The sequence below is a fragment of the Paroedura picta genome, chromosome 4 (genome assembly GCF_049243985.1).
Source record: "Paroedura picta isolate Pp20150507F chromosome 4, Ppicta_v3.0, whole genome shotgun sequence".
NCBI classification, from domain to species: Eukaryota; Metazoa; Chordata; class Lepidosauria; order Squamata; family Gekkonidae; genus Paroedura; species Paroedura picta.
The window spans coordinates 114,882,924-114,900,241 of NC_135372.1; the positions used below are offsets into that span (position 1 = coordinate 114,882,924).

General features: G+C 40.3%; 1 protein-coding gene and 1 pseudogene across 5 annotated transcripts in view; both read left to right on the top strand.

Moving 5' to 3' along the window:
* Positions 1 to 17,318, top strand: part of TOX2 (TOX high mobility group box family member 2) — a 298,443-nt gene that overhangs the window by 189,053 nt on the left and 92,072 nt on the right. The window lies entirely within an intron of this gene.
* LOC143836237 (zinc finger FYVE domain-containing protein 21 pseudogene) lies at positions 10,758 to 15,101 on the top strand (annotated as a pseudogene).

Consider the following 17,318-nt stretch of genomic DNA (forward strand, 5'->3'; position numbering starts at 1 on the left):
TTCGTCATCATTTTGAGATTCCTTGGCAGAGTTTTGGCAGATTCTATTATGCTAAAAAGATGCCAAGATTTGTATTTTCAGTGCATTGTTTGGCAGAGTGGGAGTCTGGAAATTGTTCTTGGCGTGTTTACCTCCAGAATCACTGTACAGCACACTGTCGTTGGTGCTGGAAAGGTTTGCACAACTAATAGGGATTAATTAATGATATTGTCTCAATCAACACCTTTGTTAAGTATTGATATTTGGAGCATGATATCACCTACTCAGGACTTGAAATTCACCATATTGTTAATCATAAAACAACATTCACAGAAAATAGATCATCCTCTCTCAAAAACAGGACTCAAAGTCTGCAAAGTATTTTGAATTCTCTTGATGTTCTTGCAGCAAATGATGCATTTCAAATAGCTCACTTATGGAAGCACCATCTCTGTAAGCAAAACACAGGAAGACAAAGAGTGCAAAAGTGTACTTTAAAAACTAGTTATTTAACCCAGAGGTAGTCAACCTGTGGTCCTCCAGATGTCCATGGACTACAATTCCCATGAGCCCCTGCCAGCGTTTGCTGTCAGGGGCTCATGGGAATTGTAGTCCATGGACATCTGGAGGACCACAGGTTGACTACCCCTGATTTAACCCATTTCAGGTCTTCAAAGTTATGAAATTGACTGGCCATAACTTCTGCTCTGAATGCTGTTTACAAGGAGAGGAGAAATTTTGCAGGGAACAGTAGAAAGTATGCATGGCAGCTTCAGGGTTTGAAAGGTCAAAGGTAAATGAGGTGGTAGAACACATATTGCAATGCACACACACACAAAAGTATTTTAATAGGTACCACCAAGAAAGAGATGTACCATGAGCTTGTCTTCTTTTAAATGCCAAGGCAACAGGTGGGAAAGTAAAGGAAAATAAATGAATTAAATGGGCTAGTGCATGGCTGTTCTCTAAGGAGGACACTAAGGCTCTCTCATCCTGACATGGAACTTGAGAACTTACCATACAAAGAACTGTCATTTTACTATCAGACCAGTATTTCTTCTCTTAGCTATTGATGAGGAGGGGCTGAAACACATTAAGAAATGGGGACTAAAATAACGTATATTTTATGCCAAACACTAGATGCAAAAAGAGCAACAATGTAGTGACAACTCTCAACACAAAAATGTAATTTGATTAACAAGATGAAAACCATTGAGGGTAGAAACAAAAATGAAATAACGAATTAGAAATGAAAAATGAGAACTAAAAATACTGAGGTTAAAACTGCTGCACAAATTTAAACAGCTGTTAACCACTTTGTAATCAAAAAGGGGGATATGAATGTAGTAAGTTAGCACCTTTTCTAACTGAGGAGGTGGGACATATATAACTTTATAACTCATTGGAGGGGAAGCCTTCCTGGATCTTGGAAATAACTAGACCAAATTATCGGATCAAATCTTAAATATACAAAAACAGTACAGTAAGGATAAAAGCCTGATCTCACTAATTTAAATACATGTAGATAGATTCAGGTAGGTAGCTATGTTGGTCTGAAGCAGCAGAACAAAGTTTGAGTCCAATGGCACTTTTAAGACCAACAAGGTTTTATTCAGGGTATAAGCTTTTGTGTGCATGCACACTGTATCTGAAGAAGTGTGCAGGCACACAAAAGCTTTTGCCTTGAATTAAATTTTGTTGGTCTTAAAGGTATCACTGAATTCAAACTTTGTTCTTAAACATGTGTAATGTGGAAAATAAACCACTGCTCAGTGAGTGGGGGAGGACCCCAGGTCCATTGGTCAACAGGCTATCAGGGCAGGCCAGGTGAGGGGACTGAGTGCCCTGTTAAAAGGGTCGTGCTGCTGTGCTTGGCCTCTTGCCTTCTGTTTTGGCCTTCCTTTACAGATTAGGGTGCATGTGCTAGGCAAGGGAAACCCTATTTGGAATTTGGCTTGTTTGTGTTTTGAGCTGCTAAGTACAGTATTTAGAATTGGGCTAGTGTGGGCAGCAAGTTGATTTGTTCAATGGTTGATTGATATCAGTGAGAATTCACTTACTGGTTAAGCACATTTTTTATTTTAGAATCCTGCTGTGTAATAAACAAGCATGTACTAAAGTAGTTTTTTGTCTAACCACTGGACCATGGAAAATGCTTTTCTAGTCATACTAGTGATGCTGGTTTGGGGTGTGTTCAAGAGAGGGAGAAAGAGAGAGAGAGAGAGAAAGAGAGAGAGAGAGCGCTAGGAAGGCTGCTGGATATTTTGCAGTCTATAACACATCTCTACTGATACTCTCAAAATTAATATAGCTGAGATTAGAGACATGGGCACAAACCAGAGGGCGTTTTTCACACCTTAGCCTGTGAAACATTTTGATGGGACACATAAGCAGAGGTCCCTTCTTTCCTCGTTTCAGGGACAACAGGAGTGCACCAGACTGATGCCATGGAAAGCAGAAATGCCTGTTGAAGCTAGAGATCCACAGACAGCTGCAGCTGAATTATAGCTATGCAAACAGGAAACTGATTAAGAAAGGGTCAGGAGATAAAAAGTAAAGAATTCATAGGCTTTTCTGATTTTTTAATCTATCTTCTTAAGTAGTCTAGTTCTGCTTTTGCTGCAATAGCTTGGTACAACAGAATGTGACATATGCTTAAGAGCCTTCTCATACCAGGAAAAATGAACCATCTCCATCTTCAGAGCCGTGCCAAGGAAATGTTGAAAATTACTAGAAAAATTTCAATTGAGCAAATGGGTAACATGCTTAAAAATCAGATACAAGGCATAACTGGAGGCAGTACATGCAAACTTGGCAAGAGAAGCCTGCATTTGTTTGAAATTGCTCAATCAAGTAATTGAGCAAAAATATGTAAAAGGGAATAGATGCTGCCAGTTGCATAGTTATATTGGTCTCAATCACTCACCCAGACATTTTTTATTGTACCTCTATAGCAGGGGTGGCCAAACTGTGGCTTGCCAGTTGTACATGGACTACAGTTACCATGAGTCCCTGCCAGTATGATCAGTGAGCAGAAGTTCATGGTAATTGTAGCTAATTTTTCAAGAAGGCTGGCAAACAGAGTTTGTTTTCTTTGCACATGAAATACTAAAACACATATAAAGAGTACAGTAGCCCAATCTTGCCATATCTCAGAAGCTTAAAAGTGTCAGTTCTGTTTTCAACTTGGGTGAAAGACTTCTAGGGAAGTCCAGGGATGCTACACAGAGTCAGGCAATGGCAAGACACATTGAGGGTTGCCATAAGTTAGCTGTAACTTGAGAAATAGAATAAAACCTAGCAACATAACCTAGCCTCCCCACAACACACACACTATGGTGTTGTTCCCTCTAAATTTGATTCCCAACAAAATGACCTTGGTGGGGAGTATAGTAAACTGGCAGCTTTCAAAAGCATAAGAGCCTTATTGGAAACTGGTACAACTGTGCTCTTCAAATTTTTACCCAAAGTGACCAATGCTGGCTCAGCTCAAGTGGGAATCAAGTAGTTCTTTGGTTGTATTGTAGAGATGGTAGGGAAGCAGCTGGAGCTCCTCTTCTATGATTAACTTTGCAGTTCTTGAGCTGGCACTTCAGTTTGTGAAACTAATGTGATGACCAAACAAGGGTGGAATAGCAACAGGAATAGCGTCACTGGATTCTGAACATCGGTGCTAAGATACTCCCTCCTAAGCATTTATGTACTGTCACAAAGAATTCTCAAATCAACTCCAGAGTTTTTCACCCAAGTTTTTTAATGTTCTACTTTTGTGTTCCTGTGGAGACCATGTATCTAAGGAAAAGTGAGTAGAGTTTTGCTTAGAGTTAATATCATGTATTTTGATCAGTTGAACTGTTAATAACTGATATGATTCTGCCTCAAAACTCAGTGTGTTGTTATATGTGTTCAGAGGCTGAAAAGTTCCCAAATTGAACCCTTTAATTCTGGAGATAAAAACTGGCAATTCAATCCATACCTTTGTTAAGCTAAAGTGGTTACATTTAAGTTGTCTCGGACTTCATAGAATCAGTATGTTGTAAAACTGTCTTAAACTGAAGTGCTTGTTCTTAATGAAGGTGTAGATCAAGCCGTAAAGCAAAGATTCTCGGTTTCACCATTCAGTTCACAGGTTGATATTGCCCTGGTACCTAGGGAAAAGAGGCATCATTTAGTTAATAAACAAAGCAGACATTTATGCTGAGAGGTGATAAATAGAATGAATGTTATTTTAACCTCTACCATAAAACCATGCTGAATTTATACCGTATTAAATTTTTTAGTGTTGCTTTTCAAATTGTGACATTAAAAGGAGTGTTGCTACATAATCTTGAATACTATTTGCCAGTATTTTATATCCAGCTTCATTTCTGGTTACTAATTTTGGTTGTGCCAGGTTTTCAGCGTAGTCGGTGAATGTTTATATCTTAAAGTAGAAGAGATACCACTTATTTAAGGCTAATTATCTTCAAAGTGACCCCATAATCAGAGTCATACAACCAGATTTAAACTGATAATGTAGCAGTGTCAGTTTAAATCTGGTTATGTGAGTCTGATTAATTTTTTTAATTAGGTATTTTACACAAGTAAAAGCAAAGTCAACTTTGCTATCCTCAGTGTAAGAGTAGGAAGAATTGTCCAAGTGCATTTTCTAAAAAAAGGGACAGTTGGAAGGTCTGGTGGCTGTTTCATGCCATCGAACTCTGAGTTTGATTGTTGTGAGGGCAGTCTAAAAATACAATAAACAATCTAATAAACATCTTTAAAATATTTTTATTAGCTTATCTTGCAGCCTTTTGCTCCTCCCCACATGAGAAATTAGAAGAAGAAAAGTATTTTTATACCTTTACCTTAAGGAATCTCAAAACAGGTTAAAATCACATTCCCTTCCAGTCAAAAAACAAAAAACAAAACAGACATCTAGGTTTATAGATTTTTTATTAATTTAACATAGAATAGAAAATAAAATTTTAGCATCTGGTCACACAAACTACATTTCAGCATATTTCAGGAAATAGTCCTGGAGCTCATAAAATTCTTCAGATGGTGTTCTGTTCCTCAAGTTGTTGAAATTAGCCATCATGGCCTACTCTCTTAATTTCTGAAAGCAAGAGCCAATATTGAGTGGGCCTTGGCTCTCCACTACAAACAGCAGGCATCTTGTAATATAGCCAAGGATGAGAGAATTCTGAGAGAACTATGACTGGTGAGGAGCCAAAAAAGCACCATGAGGAAAAAGCACCCCGGAGCCCTAGACTTATTCTTAAAGGCTGAATCCTTGTGGCAGCCATTTTATTTGCTTCCAATGTACCAACACCAATCAACTCAAGGCATCTACCTGCCAAATGGGTACTGAAACAACAATAGACTCCAACTGTTCCATGGAATCCTCATGAGCTGGTAATGTATGTGGCACCAGACTCTTTAACATATCACCTGAATTCTTCTCCTTCCTAAAACAAACAATGAAAAAAGATATCTCAGATCTTTGCCAAAGGTGTGGTCCCTCCCTAGATAGACCCTTATCAAGCTGCTCTTTTTCTCCCCCTCCCCAAGGTGTAGAGATCAGTAAAATGATGATCCAATTGAAAAAAGGGCTTGATAGCCTACTAAAGCTGCACAAAAAAGTGGAAGGAATATAGTTTATTGATAGAGGAATCCTCAGATGGTGACTCTAATAATAGGGAGGGAATTCCGATCTGATGAGTGGGAGGAGCAAGTACAAGAGTGTGAGCAGTCTCTCTGATTCATTAAAACAGGATTACCAGCACTTACTAGCTAAGTCACTTAACCAATCTCCAGTGACAGACAAATAAACTGAGAATATTCACAGACCAAATAGAAATCAGGAATTCTTCCACAGACTGGGCATAACTCCAAAGGTATTCTATCTGCCAACATTTTTTGAGAAGCAGACAAAGGCAGAGGGGGCCACGCCTATGGCTAATCGACAATTTCTCACATTTATCAAAACTTGGTATGCTTTTTCTAACTACGCTGAGGATATTTTGCAGATCCCTCTAATAGATGCACCTGTAACTGCACTGCAGATATCTGGATTACTATCAGAGGACGGAGAGGGAAACGTTAAAGATACCATGGATAAGGAAGTTGATTTTCCTTGAAAAAGGCACATGAGGAAATGGCAACCAGAGCTTTCACCACTGCATCCATTGTATCCAGAACAGCAATCGTATGGATCAGAAAGATCCTTCAAATAATACCAGACGAGAATCACAGAATGACTTAAAGGGACAACAAGTTACTTAAAGCTACTTTTTTTTCCAACTGATGCAACTTTGGTCTCTATAATTTTCTCTTCCAAAACCATGGCTTTGGTGGCAGCAGCCAGAAAGATTTTACAGCTTTTCATTTGGCAGGCCATCAACCACTCAGAGGATATAGTCACAGCATACCCTTTTCAGGGACAAGAGCTTTTGGAGATGGGCTGAATATGATCCTCATTGAGACCAGGGATAAGAAGGTGCTCTCAAGAAACATCAGATGCAGAGAACACAGACCCTTTCTGCCTTACTACTTTTGCATGCAGCATTCCTAGATTTTACCAAGACAGTAAGAGAGGCTCCTGGACTCAGTCCAGAACAATCTTTAGAAGAGATGGATTCTTCTCCAAATTTCAGAGGTCAGGTAATATCAGACAAAGCAAACCTGCCAAGACACAACTTGGAGGAAGCTCTGGGGGGGATCTGCTTCTATTCAAGGAAATATGGAACAACCCTCAGATAGACTTGTGGGCAACAGAAGTTGTCTCCCAAGGTTGCAAGGTAGAATTCTTCACCCTCCCACTGGACCATTTTCTGATGTCTCCCACTCTGTGAAACATTCAAAAACAACAAAGAACTGGAAGCTGTCAAACATCTAATACAAATACAAGCAATAGAATCAAGAAAAAGGAAAGATCAAGAAAAAGGTCAAGGTGTCTATTCCATATTTTTTACCAAAGAAAAACAGGGACTGGGAAGTGTTGCTAGATCTGAAATTCATCAACAAGTTCCTTCACCTACACAGTTCCAGATGGAAATACTATAAGTCTCTAAGGCTTTTCAACCAGGTGAGTTCCTGACCTTGTTAGATCTTACATAAGCTTATCCTTGGACCTATCTTTCCAGCTCATCACAAGTAACTTTAATTCTGTGTAGAGAACTTTCGTCTGCAATTCAGAGCCCTACTATTTGGGCTGTCTACCACCCCGAGAGTATTCTCGAAGCTTATCATAAATCCTGTGGTAACACTGAGCATCAGGGGAAAATCAGATCCAGACAGGAATCAATTCTGGTCATGCAGAAATAATCATTTGCCTCCAGAGCTTTGGTTTCCTGATAAATCTGCAAAAGAGTTCTCTTAACACATCTCAGAGGTTAGAGCAACTTGGGGTACAAATAGACATGAATCTAAATTGTTTATTTCTTACAGCCAAGAAAGTCAAAAAGACCAACGATTTGGTGGCAGCAATCATTAAAAGCAAATGATCTTCTGCCATGAACCTCCCCAGCTTGATGGCCCTTATGATTGTCAACTTAGATGTCCCAAAGTGCCAGAAAACAGGATGCACCAATAAAAGTTTTCCTTAAGGTCAAACGTTGTGGACGAGGACAGAAACCTCAAATAGGGAAAATTCTATTCCATCAACAAGGAACTACAAGTATTCACAGACACAAGTTTAAAAGGTTGGGGTGTGGTGCTGGACAGAAAACCAACTCAAGGTGTCTCTCTCAAAAATTTATGAGAACTTCAGGTAATCTGCCTGGTCTTACTTCACTTCAAGGATCATGTGATTCACTTGTATGTTCTCACTGGAACTGACAGCATGGTGGCCAAAGCCTACTTGAACAAGCAGGGGCCTCCAGATCTTCTTTGGAAAATAAAACAGTAACAGTTGGAAATCCTAGCAGTGGCCCCCTTTTGGCCAAGAAGACCATGGTTTCCTACTCTCCTACACATTTTGAGTGAAACTCTTCAAGTCTTTGTGGACATGCTTTGTCAGAGACTGCTGTGGTCTCCCCATCCACATTGGTTGGACCATGTGGAGACTGAGAGGGCATCCCTCTTGAAAGCGTACTACAGCAAAGATTGTATCTGCCAATTGACTACCCAAATATACAACTGTACCTGGAAAGCTTTCATACATTGGTATTGAGGAAAGAAAGTGGACTGAATGCTTCTGAGGATCAGGGATATCCTGACAAGTGCATTTAGTCAAGGCTATGGTATTCCCAGTTGCAATGTATGGCTGTGAAAGTTGGACCATAAGGAAGGCCAAGCGTCAAAGAATTGAGGATTTTGAACTCTGGTGCTGGAGAAGACTCTTGCAAGTCCCTTGGACTGCAAAGCGAACAAACTGGTCAGTCCTAGAGGAGATCAGCCCTGCCTGCTCCTTAGAAGGCCAGATCCTGAAGATGAAACTCAAATACTTTGGCCACTTCATGAGAAGGAAGGACTCTCTGGAGAAGAGCCTAATGCTGGGAGCAATTGCAGGCAAAAGAAGAAGGGGATGACAGAGAATGAGGTGGCTGGATGGAGTCACTGAAGCAGTAGATGCAAACTTAAATGGACTCCGGGGAATGGTAGAAGACAGGAAGGCCTCGAGGATCATTGTCTATGGGGTCGCGATGGGTCGGACACGACTTCGCACCTAACAACAACAACACGTCACAGACAGATGACAGCACTGGCCATCATGATTTCTGCAACTAAAGGAGTACCATTTTCAAGGCATCTACATATCATCAGATTTTTTAGAAGAAGAGTTGGTTTTTATATTTTTCACTACCCGAAGAAGCTTCAGAGTGGCTCACAGACACCCTGTGGGTTAGGTGGGGCTGAAAGAGTTCTGAAAAGTCCAGCCTAGTTGTTTTCCACCTTAGAGACAGAATGCCCATTGTTTACTTACCAAGAAGGGTCTTTCTTCTCTGAGGACAGGAAGACATCTTGTTTCTCCCATCTCATCAGTATCTACTGTAGCTTAATAAACAGCAGCCTTTCTCAATTTTATTTTTACTGTTGAGAAACCCCTGAAACATTCTTCAGTCTTTGAGAAACCCCAGAAGTTATGTGATTGTGCAGAAAATAGTTGGGAAGCATAGCTGTGTACATGTCCACCTGGGTTCCCTCCCCTTCCTACACCCTCAAGGCCCATCATTGGCCATTTTTGGGGTGGGCGGGTTAACATGACCATATATGGTCATATCATGTGACAAATGTATAACATATCTAAATGTTCAGGTATGTCCTGGAAATTGACATCTGGCTGGCATCTGTGTTTTCTGTTCGTGTTTGGGAGTACATAGTTCATTTTGGCACCTTGAGATATAACTGACACTTATTTCAAATGTCCATTCCAGCCAGGTAGTACACTGTGACGCAAATTAAGACATTTTAACTACTTGTCCACTTAGGACATAGGTCTATAAGTCTACCAACCCATGAGTCCATCGATAGTCCCCACAAACAGCAAGGAGATGAGGGAAGGATTGAAGGGCGTAGCCTTAATTTGAATTTCATTTAAACTGAGAATCTTATTATCTATTATTGTTGCTTGTTACTGGAAGGATAGAGGGAGGAATTGTGGTTAGAACTGACATTTTATTGATATAATAATAGAATTTGTTGTAGTGGTCAGAAGGAGGAGAAAGAAGGGATTGATTTAATGATTTGACCCTTGGTTATATTAAATATTGTGACCAGCCTTAAGCCCTCAAAGAAGGGCAGTCTAGAAATCTAAAAAAAATAAAGAAAAATCTGATGCAGGGTTAAAGAGAGGTGCTTCTAGGTATACTGCCTGAAAACTACCCCTCAATGTGAGGGAGGGCTGTCTACTACCATTTGCTCCAGAATACGTATACAGTAATACAGTATGTTAGACCAGTAAAGCTGGTCAGTGAGGCCTTCCTGAAACCTATTTCCAGAAGGATGAGGGAGTGAAGAAAGTTCACCGTCTTTTAGTGCCATCAGTAATGTGACAAGGGATTGGCGCTTTGATCCCGGTTGCTTGAGAAAGTGTCAACAGTGGAGTAGCTTGGTATATAAACCGTCCTCACTTTGAAATGGTGCCAGGCCAAATGATCAGAGCAAGTGTACATGAGTAATATCTGCACTATATTAATTATGACTTCTGAAGCTTTGCCTAATTACACTCCCCCTCTTAAGACGACACAAATATTTATGAGTGGGACATTTTATTCTTGTTGTAATCGGTGACATAAATAGGTAACACCTTTATAAAGAGTTAATAAAAATATGTAAACACTGGATAGAGTGCAAAATATTGAGCAGTGTGCAGTAAAACATTCCAATGTTTATTGTATTAATTGAATATTCATGAGATGCCAATTTAAATTACAGTTCACAACTGTTGCTGTGTCTAATGAATAATTTAAACAAGTGTGGCCAAAGAGATTTCAACGCTGCATTAGCAAACTGCAACGGATTAGCAACAGAGAATTTATAATTAGCTTTGTATATCCTATAATAAATTCATTGGAAAGATGGTTTTAATTATCCCACATGTTAATTTGGAATGGAGTGCATTAATTTTAAACTAAAAAGTAACCCTTTCCTCCCGGGTAATGTATTTTTCCTCTTTAATTTTATAATTGCCTTTCACTTTCTTGTCTCCCCTCCCCCCCCCCCCAGTTTGCCATTTTGATTTGTGTGTCTTTGAGTGTGTGTATTAAAACAGCTGTAAGGTTTCAGGCAGAGCAAATTTTAAGATACTTACCAGCCCTGTTGGTATTTGGTCCCAGGAACACTGATTCATACATCTTGACTTTCAGACCTGCCCTTACAATCTGCATCTGCATACTCATATAATTTGTTCCTTACTTTATAATGCAACTATCCTTGTAATGTTTCAATCTTGTGGGTTGTTTTTTAGTTTTTTTTGTTTTAATTTACATTTATATACTGCCGCTCTTGAATGTCTCATGGCGGTTTACGAGACAACAAAATCCCCTAAAATACCCCCTTAATACAATATAACATAGTGAGTTTGTGGATTCATGGTCAACTTCCATCTTATCTGCCCAATGCCCATTGAAGTGCTGCCAGTTTTCTCCTTGTTAAACCTGGGATTGCCCAGACCTGAATAGTCCAGGCTTGCCAGGCTTGTTGAAAGCTAAATAGGGCCAGCCCTGGTTAGTATTTGAATGGGCATCCACCAAGAAGGTCAAGGGTTGCTTTGCAGAGAAGTAACGGCAAGCCAATTCAGAAGGTCTGTTGCCTTGAAAACCTCATGGGACCACCATAAATCAGCTGTGACTTGATGGGAAAAGAAAAAAGAAACCTGGGATTTCAACCTCCATCTTTCCTCGAGGCTCTTGTGGGTAAGAATGTCAGTTTCCCGCTTTTTAGGTAACATTTACTGAGTTTGGTTTGCCTAATTCGTTTCATCGCTATAGTTTTTCTAATATCTGTTTTCCATCTTCCTTCCAATTATCTTTCAAACTCACTTAGTCGTCAGAAATATGAGTCTGTCTTACATTTTACCTATGGTGCAGTGGCCACAATTGAGAAATAAATATCCGAAACCTGATGGAACAATGAATATAAATAGGTTACTGTTATTCCTTGATGTGAGAGCTGTGGAATGGATGAAATATGCCAAACTGGTCTTATTCTGCATGTTGGAGAAGCTACAAAGCCCCCCCCCCAGTAGAAACCTTAATAGAAATGTTGGTGCTGGATCAGGGATAGTGTCATTGTAGTATTAAGGGAAATGTTGCACCTAATGCCTTTCAGAAAATATATTATTTGTACATACCTTCAGAACTATAGTCATCACAATCTGTCAGACGATACGTTCAGCCATCCTTTTTGCTTTGGCTCCTGTAGTATGGCTCTTGAAGCATCCAAGTGGAAGGACACACTTGTATTGTGATCAGATGCCATAATGGATAGGGATGGTCACAAAGCAGTTCAGTTTGTGGCTCGTGGCTAAACCATAAACTGAATTGGGAGGCTTATTCATAAACTGAACCAGTTTATGGCCCTACAGACCCCATTGAAATGAAACACAGTCCCTTTAAATGTGGGTGTAGAAAACCTATAACACAGCTGAGCAGCAGGGAGCAGCTTGCTCCCTGCCACTCTACTGATTCAGTCTGAATTGTGCAGTTTTTTTAAGTGTAAAGGGACTTTAAAGACTACAGAAGACAGTGCAAAAAATAGTTGTGTGTTGGTGCTATGAGGTGAAAATGTTGTGCTGGGAGGCTCATGATGGCAAGAGGTTGGTCTGTTCGCCCAGCAGGCTCTAGATGGTACCTGAGAGCTGGGCCATGCGTGGCCCCTTCAACATGGAGGAACCACCATGGTTGCCTGATAAAGAGTATCCCAGATTCATGCAGTGCAATACAAAATTTGACTTCATAACCAAAAAAGCACTACTGCAAGAGATGTGGAAAGTGCTTTTGTGTCAAATGGTACAGCAAAAAAAGTTCCTCTGCTGTGAATGTGCTATGTGGCCCCCATGCACCAGTGTGCAGAATATGCTTTCATTTCCCAGAAAGTAACTGAGTCCTATGACAAGCAGCTCACAGTGTTCATGAATGGTGCTACTTTGTTAGTAACTTCAGGACTTTCAGAAAAGTCAGAGATGATTTGTCGACTTTACAACAACCAGAGATACCTGTTTCTGGATGGAGACAGCTATTACGAAATTCAAGTTGCACAGATTACAACTGTCCAGATTCTTACAAAAGGATTTACTCCTGGAGGAGACAATACTCGTGCCGGTGTCAGAGGAACTCAAACAGTTGAATGTCACTGCTGGAGAAGACTTCAGTTCCAACAAGAAACTGTCAGCAACCTGGCTAGCAGCCATGCACAAGGTGCCAAAACTTCTTCATGAGCCTCGGGACCAATAACAACTTCTGATGGGAGGGTGAAAAGATCGACTCTCAGGATAAACATCTCACTTCTTGCTAGTTCACATGACAATAAGTACAGTATTTGCTGGCGTATAAGACTACTTTCCCCCCCTGAAAAACATGCCTCCAAGTGGGGGGGTCGTCCTATACGCCGGGTGCACTTCAGTTGGGATAGACATAGCTGCCCATAGTGGCCCATAGTACTGTAATGTAATGTAACAAGCTCTATATTTTGAGTGGAAATGTTGGGGGGGGGGGGGTCGTCTCATACGCCCAGTCGTCTTATACGCCGGCAAATACGGTACTTAGAAACAGATAGAAACCTGCCACCCTGTTCTTACCGACTCATTGTGGTTCATTCTGCGAGCACTGGCCAGTAACAATGTGAGGATTTGATTCATGTTCACTTATTTAGTGTGCAACATGTATACTGTTCATAAATGCTTTAAATGTAGCCTTGCCTCGATTACTTTGTATTTTTGTTAAAATCATGTCTACACTTAATATGTATAATGAAGTGTGACCTGTGCTACAGCCGAATGTATAGGACAACTTTTGTTGTACGGATTATGCATATTGTATGTAGAATAATTCATTATAAAAAGGAAAGAAGTGCATATTTGATGCTTCCGAGAAGAGCTTTTCAGGTTTTGTAGATCTCAGGTCCCCAAAGTTGCACCAAAGTTTTAACCATAAATTTCACTTAGGATATAATTATATGACCAGCAAGTTGTGATCATAAAGATCCCAGAGTATAAGATCTTGAGGCATTAATAGCTTTTGAAATGTTGAGCTAGAATCCAGGAGACCCAGGTTCAAATCCCCACTTTACCATGAAAGCTTGTTAGGTGATGTTGGGCCAGTCACATATGCTCAGCCTAAACTCTGCCACCAGGTTATTGTGAGAATAAAATGGCAGAAAGGAGGCAAGGAAAGCCAGTTTGGGACTCCACTGGGAAGAAAGGCAAGGCATAAATGAAGTAGATAAACAAATAAATTGTGTCACAAAGTGAATTCAGGGGGAGGGCAGAAAGGATTGCCCTCTCACTGGCATAACTTCATAATGACACCATGTAGAACTGAATTAGATACATACAGCCCAGAGCCATAGAGGCAGGAGGTCAGTTCTTCCCACCTTCATACTGGTGAAGGCCAAAGGGTAAAAATGGTGTTGAAGACTAGCAGAGAAGATGGTTGCTACCAGAAAGGGCTTCAGCAAAGAAGGTCTTGAAGGACAGGAAGAAAAGATGAAAGAAGAAGCAGCCTAAATAAAACCTCTTAATCCGTCTAGAGCCCTACCCACAGTATGCCAAAATGCTGATAGTACAGCATTCAGCTCAGCCCTAATTTGAAATCACAGATTCTTCCCTTAGGATGTACAGAAGAGCTTGTTGTATAGAGGGAAATTTAGAGAATATTTCAGAATGTGTACAACTTCAGATGTGCATGAAAACATCTGTCCTTGGCATACAGTTTCTGAAAGAGCCTCTTGGTTTCCAGTGAATAAAAGAGCACCCCTTCCAGGTGGCATTGTTTAATTCCAGGTCGTTAGGTTAATCAGATCTCGCCAATGTTTGATTTGTTCTGTAATATAAACATTGACTTGGCACATGTCCTTAAGATCTGATTGGATAAAAATGCAAATGCAGCATTGAACATGGTGTTCCTTCTGGAATATTTTGGTGACACAGACACCGAGACAAAGAGAGGCAGCTATTGAAAAAGCTTAATTGAAATATGTTCTGTTTTCTTTGAGATTCATCTGGTTTATTAAAATAGGCAGCTGGCTGTAAAATGTAAAGTGGGGAAAGATGGAGATAAGAAGTTACTTTCTTTTCTCTAGTGCTCTGAGGGAATATATTTTATTTTGCTGTGTTTTTGTGTTCTCGGTGATTCATAATCAGTTAATATGACCAGATTACCTATAGAATGAGGCATCCAGATCCTGATAACTTTTGAAACATTAGAAATATTATTTCTTGTCCATGTTGGGCTATGGGCTTGTTTATTTATTTCACTTCCAAGGAAATGCAAACTGTAGATAGTGCCATCTTTAATGCTTAAGTGATTTTCTTGATGGAATTGCATGTTTGGCACACTAGAGACTGAGACCCAGGTGGAGCTATCTTCACCTTGATTAATCAGGGATTATTTTGTTAATTTTTCATGAAGCTATTCAGAGCAAATCATGGCATCTATAGTGCATTTCAGAGACAGGACATTGTTGACTTTTCCATGTTTATCAGGCCAGAATGGCAAGCGACAATGGAAATCTGTTCTTTCTAATCAGCACATTTTAGGAAATTGAGCCAGTTTGGTTCAGAGCAAACATTGCTTGTAGGCATTCTGACTATTGCGTACTTTTCTTGTTGCCTCTTTTCCGAGGAAGATTCTGGACTTCAGTCAGCAACAGCAGAGGTTATTTTCCTATCCCCCTACTTTACTATGAGGCATTTTATACCGATAGCTAATTGTAGGGGAAACACTAGCACTGTGAAGAAACTGGAAGGTTGTGACGTGGGGGCCATTGTGATCATGTGATTAGAGTGTCAGACTAAAACTGGGAGGCTTGGATTCAAATCCTTGCTCACCCATGAAATTCACTTGGTGATTTCGGGGTAGTCATGCTCTCACACAACCTAACTTCCACCACAGGGATCACCGTGAGGATAAAATGTAGAAGCGGTGATAAATGATTCAGTATGAAACAACTCTTTGCTTACTCGGCTTGTGACCTTGCATTCTTGCATCAAACCAATTTTTTAAATATATTAGCATAATAATGTGTTCACCCCTGTGCAAAAGAGGGAAACTTTGCAAGCGGGCAGGTTCAGGGAAGATTCAAGGAGTTCAAGGAGCATGTTCCCTTGCCTGTCTAATTGTCCATTTGTTAAGGCAGAATGTGGATCACTGTGAACATCCAAATAAAACACATGCTCTTAAAAATAACACAGGGCAGATGAATAAGATCAACATCATATCATCCTTCCCCAGTGTATTCCTTTCAGTGACTCTCATCTATTTACTGATTCAAGTGATCCTATTTAGCATTATATGGTTAGAACTGTGTCAGATTGAAACTCTTGTGACATGGCAGTGAAGGGCAATGAAACTGCAGGTATACTATGGAAATACAGTAATAATAGTCTCCTATAACCAGTTAACTTCAGTTAACTTAGAATGGTAGAGTTGGAAGGTACTTCAGGGTCATCTAATCCAACCCCTTGCAGAATGCAGGAAATTCATAACCACTTACAATCTGCTTAAATTAGTAATTCTGTGAGGTGGTTATCTAGCCTGCTTTAAAACTTCCAAGGAAGGAGAACCCGCCACCTCCCAAGGAAGCCTATTCCACTGAGGAACTGCTCTGTCAAGAACTTCTTCCGGATGTTTAGACAGAATTTCTTTTGAATTAATTTCATCCCATTGGTTCTCATCTAACTCTCTGGGGCAACAAAACAGCTCTGCTCCATCCTCTATGGCAGGGGTAGTCAACCTGTGGTCCTCCAGATGTTAAGGAACTACAATTCCCATGAGCCCCTGCCTGCATTTGAAGGCAGGGACTCATGGGAATTGCAGTTCATGAACATCTGGAGGACCACAGGTTGACTACCCCTGCTCTATGGGACAGCCTTTCAGGTAATTGAAGATGGCTATCATATCACCTCTTAGTAGTCTTCTCTCCAGGCTAAACAGACCAAGCTTCCTCAACATTTCCTCATACATCTTATTCTTCAAATCTCTCATCATCTTCATAGCCCTCCTCTGGACACACTCCAGTTTATCTACATCCTTCTTCAATTGTGGTGTCCAAAACTGAACACATACTCTTAAGTGAGGTCTATCTGGAGCAAAGTGGTACCATGCAATCTGATCCCTATACCGACTGATCCATGGACTGGTACCGGTCCGCAGTCCGGGGGTTGGGGACAGCTGCATCCTATGATGATGCATTTGATTTTTCCTACCTAAATGCAGAACTTTACATTTTTAACCATTGAAATTCATTTTAGTCCAGTTTTCTAGCCTGTCAATATCATCAAATGGTTTATGAATATGTTGAGCAACCCCAAGGCCCAAAACTGATCCTTGAAGCACTCCACTCATCACTCCTCTCCAAGAGGATGACAAACCATTAACAAGGACCCTTTGAATGCAATCTGTCAACAAGTTGATAGTGACATCACTGAGAGCCAATGAAACACTTGTATTCCCTCATTCAGAATAGGGAAGAATTCCAGTTTTTGCCTTCAAACAAATTTTGTGGAAATTCTTTTTTTCTAAAATGTCTGCCTGATCCCAATCTCTCCCAGGATAGAATCCAGTGACAAATCTGCGCCTCAAAAAGCCCATGTATCCTGAAACCATATCTTATCCAAATAAAGCCAAAACCACAGTCTCATCTCTAGATATCAACTGAGAAAATATCCCAAAGGGCAGGTCTAAAGTTTACACAAT